We start from the raw sequence: 5,131 nt of genomic DNA, 5'->3' as shown, positions 1-5,131 counted from the left end.
TACTCCATCCAAAGTGGGTAGTTCTCTATTAATACCAGATGCCTCTTGCCAAGTAGGAATCCATGTTTAATTTTCTCAATATTTTGTCATTGTTTTCTTTCAACAAAAGCCAAGAATATGGGCTTTCAAACATATTTTTTTTTTATCTTAAATGTTGGCAGCAATTAGCATCTTATAATGCTGGGCTGATACTTACTGTGAGAACCAAACTGACCATGTCTGTAGGCCATATTTGGCCCATCAACTACCAGCCTATGCTTTCTGAGAACATTTCAGCAAGGGAGAAACAATGAAAATAATATCTTAACAAGAGCAATGCAGAATTGATATGTAGATAATTTACAATAAACACATATTATTTATGTTGGGGAAAAAAGAAAGAAAGTATTTCTTGAACTCAACATATTTATTATATAAAATGCTTCACATAATTTATTTCATTGTGCTCACAAAAGTCCTGTAGTTCAATATTTTATCCACTTTTTTTTATGGTAAGTAAACTGAACCTTAAAGAAGTTAAGTAACTTGACTATTTTAGGTTGGGTAACCCGAGAAGCAGAAGCTGAGTAAATATATTTGAGTGCAAATAGTTTATTTGGGAAGTAATTCCATGAAGCACAGGGAGGGGAGTGAAGAAGTGAGACAGAAGAGGAAAGGGAAAGAAGTCTATATAGAATGGGTTAATGAACATATCACCTGTGTGTCCAACTGGGATAGACTATGTAGACTATAAGGTGCCTCAGATTTGTTACCCCCTGCCCCTATCCTCCCAAGGGATAAGGAAGCTGGGCTGTGTATCCACCACACCTGCCTGTCATTGATTGAGGGCTGTTTCCAAGAACATCAATTGTCTGGCAACTCCTGACATGTCTCATGCCGCTGCTGGAAAACATCCCTGTGTCAGGAGATGGTCCTCAGGCAGAGTGTTGCAGGTGTTTGCAGAATAAAGCTACAGGTATGTGTGGATACCCCAGCTACCAAGGAGATATGGAGTCCCAACCACATCTGCTACCCTTGACCAAATATGCATAAGTGTTTAAGGATGAGAATAGAAACTGGAGGAGAAGCAAGTGAGGGAAATAAAGAGGAAACATTAAGATTGTAGGTAAAAACCAGAACAATATTGCATTATAGAATTCAAGTGTGGGTGAAATGATAGATTCATAAAAATGAATAGGATTAAATAAATTATCTATTACTATATAAAATATATTATATTCTCTTTGCGAAATTATCAAAATATTTTAGAACCACACTGAAATTTGAAATACAAACTAAATGATAACTTTTGCCCTCATAAAACTTGAGGTTACATGAAAACATGGTCAACACATGACAATTACAGATTGTCCGACTCTTAACAATCTAGCTATGGATTTTAAACATTCCAAGGTAACTTTATTTTCCTCAATAAGGTGTCAAGGTCTAATTTGATTTGAAATTTTTAGATATATTCAATGTCCAATCCAAATTGACCTAGGCTATCTGTTACTTTGTCGTGTCACACACATACACAAAATTATTTAACGTTCCTTTGCAGTATTCACATCTGCTTAGGTAAGATTTCTTTGTGAAGTCCACTGACTTGTTGACTCTCCCTGTTTTTTTTCTGCAAAAGTTTCTGGAGCTTTTGGGGGTTTAATTTTATTCATTTTTTACTTAAGGACTCCAAATAAGAGAGGAATTAAGGATAGCATAGGTAAATCTGTATTGCTACTATGGTAATCATTATAACAATCAAATATAAACAAAACATTTTTCCAAGTCAACTTCATAAACACAGAACCAATCTAACTTTTGAAATCAAAGTCTGCTTGACATTGTTAACTAACAGAAAGATGTAAATCTTGCCAAGCAACAAAACAACTTGTTATTTGTGTGGTCCCTAGAGGGAACAGGTGTCATTGACTTAGAATACATACAAAGTCACAATATGAAAAATAAGTCTAGTAAGTTCACGCCCAAATCAGAACAATTACAGAGATTTGAATAGTCTCCCTGTTACTTTGCCCACATTTTACTACTTTAAAGGTAGACAGTGTAGTACTCTTGGGTCAGCTTTATAAAACTAGCAAAATTTTTAGTTTCTTAAGTTTCAAATTTTTATGTCCTTCGACACAGCTTTCAATCAAAAAAAGAGACTTTGTCCCACGTCTTGGTTACATGACCCATGAGAAAAATAAAAGTATACTGGGTCTGTCAGAGAGAGAGAAAAAGAAAGAGAAAGAATGAGAGGCGGGGGAAGCGGGGGCGGGGGAGAGAGCTGTAGCTTAGTAGCACATACTGGAATGTCGCTGGGTTTTCCAGAGAAGCAGTTTACACCATGCTCTGCAAAGTATGTATCTGGCAGTCAATAAATGACAGTGATGATGGCGATCTGTTGGACTTACAAGAGTACCTGGAGGAACTATCAAGCCTGACTGATAAGCTGAGAAAAAATAGTGAGGATTAGAATTGGGACCATGAGAGAGCTCCACTTGATAAACTGCCCAAAGCTCCGAGTCTGTGAAAAAAGACTGAAGTTACTACTGGGGATTGATTAATTGGAGACGCCAAGTAATCCTAAATTTTTACCACCCTGCTAAATAGATACTGCCTGATGAACACACCTTTTTGTTTCTCAAAATATTTACTGTTATTTAAGAAATAATAAGGAAAAATATCTACCTTAACATAAAATGTAACCAACATAAAATGACCAAGATCACTATTTATTAAGACATGACATAATAAGATGTTTTAAAATGATGTAGATGAAAAATAAAAACACAAAACAAAAACCAAGATTCGTGGAAGAATGTGAGGCGATGTTAAGTTAGAATTGATGGTGACAATCTTTACATATCAGGATAGAAAGTATGACCTACCATTTTATCCTAAGGTTTGCCATCCGAGCTACCCAGAGATATGCTACGCTCCCTGATGTGAGACCTCACCACTCTGCAACTCAGTGAGTGCTACATTAAATTCAGCAGCTCAGTGGAAAGAGAAAGGAAAACTCTCAAAAAGCCAAATTATACAGAACTTCACCAGGGAAAAGAAAGTGAAACAAGTTCAGGATAAGGCAAAGAGCTCAGAGAACACAGTTGAGAAGAGTTTCATCTATAAATAAAAGCAGCAATGCTACACTGCCCCAGTTTATTTTTGAAGACACTATTCTTTGAAGATTGCCCACACAGCAGCGCCTAGGTTTGACTCCTAATAGATTTACAAAGCATTCTTTTGCACTTGTTCTATTCTGTGTTTAATGCTGAATTTCAAGCTGCTGGATAACCTAGAGGAGTGTATTGCCATGGATACAGTGAGTTGTGATTGTTAAAATAGAGTCTGAATGTTTATTTTTCTAAGTATTCATTTTGAACACTTGTTTACAGTTCTTTTTTATTTTCAATTTGCTCATATAGTACCATTTTGGTTCTCTGTTTTCCTTTGTTTTTACTACTTACACCGAAGTGGAGGTTAAACTATTACAACTGAAACTGCCACACTCAAAATGGTTGCTCTAAGTACTACCACTGACATTAGCCACCTTCATTGTTATGACTCTCATCTCTGTTTAGACTAACACTGACCTTAAATGTAATAAGGTAATAGAAAATTATTATCAAAACAGCTATATCAAGTCAAGGAAAGGTATGCATCATGAAACACATTAACTATTCTAATACTTTTTATTATTATAATAGTGCACTAATTATACAAATGTAGACCTCAGTAGCAAGATGATAGTAGTAGGTATAGTTAAAGTACTTTGGAAAACATAGCCTCAAGGTAGACTCCTCTAAATTCCCCAGAACCTGGCACAAAAAGCACTGAAATATTAGAGGAATGGGCACTTAATAATGAAGTACTATAATCTCTTCACATTTCTTCACCAAAGTATTTTCAAAATGGTTTGGTTTGTTTTCTTGGTTTTTGTCAAATTAGAGTAATCTCCACAGAGGCTGAACCTCTATCTTCAGCTTCTAGTGTAACGTGTAAAAAGTCAAAGCACACGGTAAAGGTCAATGTCGATTTCTTGAACGAATGAATGAATGGTTGAATGGCTATCTGAGTGCCTGCCTGGCTGGATGACTGCATTCTTTTTCTTTATGTCTTGAGATCTTGGTATTTGAAGTTATTGTTGGATTTTCTAAAATGAACAATGAAAACTAAGGAATTCTTCACTTCATCTACAGCAGTGATACTCAAACTTTAGAATGTTTAACAGTCATCTAGAGTGCCAGTTAAATTACTCATTTCTCAACTCCTCATATAATGATTCAGCATGTCTAGGTTGGCACCTAAGAATCTGAATTTTAACACACACAAATTTGTACTAATGCAGGTTGTCTGTGGATTATTATATATACTCATATAATATACAGGTTTGATCAGAACAGACCCAGTTAAAAACTCTTGAACAAACTTCAGAGTCCATAATTCTTGAAGTACTAAGTAGAACTCTGAACCCCTGGCTGAAGTCTTGCAAAGCCAATAAGTATGGCTATAAACGCAACAATAAAAATAAGAAATCTGTGTTGAACGTTTGACATGTGCAGGGCTTTGGAGAGTAAAGTATAGCTCTTGATTCAAATACCTGGGTTAAAGTCTTGCCTCTCACCTTTAGAAGTTGGATATTTTTAGGCACATTACCTAACTTCTCTCCTCTTTAGTCGTTTTATTTGTACAAGTGGAAAAAATAGCATCCTTTTTTTTTTCAATTTTTAATTAACATAAAGCATTTAAAAGAATAGCTGGCACTTTATAAGCTCTTATTCAGTAACATTTTCTCCTCAAAAATCTGTGTTCTTCTCTTCCATTTCCCTGATATCCTTGGGATGCTATTATTAGATATTCATAGAAAATTTAAAGCTTACTAGGACTTTAGGATTGATTAGCAAACCCTCTTCTTTTATAAATAAAATAAAATAAACTAGAGAGGTTGAGAGCCTTGTCAAGATCACACAACTAGCCTGAGAGAAATGGGACTAAAGCTCCAGACATTTTATGATTCCTCTTTTATGTTTATTTTTCAAACCACCTTTGTCAACCACACAGAGTGCCTGGGTTCAACCTTAGAGCTATGAGATATTTTTTCCCTTGGAGGGGGGTTGGTGATTGTAGAATCCACACATTCATTGTTTGAGGG

The sequence above is a fragment of the Mesoplodon densirostris genome, chromosome 12, assembly GCF_025265405.1.
Source record: "Mesoplodon densirostris isolate mMesDen1 chromosome 12, mMesDen1 primary haplotype, whole genome shotgun sequence".
Taxonomy (NCBI): Eukaryota; Metazoa; Chordata; class Mammalia; order Artiodactyla; family Ziphiidae; genus Mesoplodon; species Mesoplodon densirostris.
Note: the sequence above shows the minus strand (reverse complement) of the source record.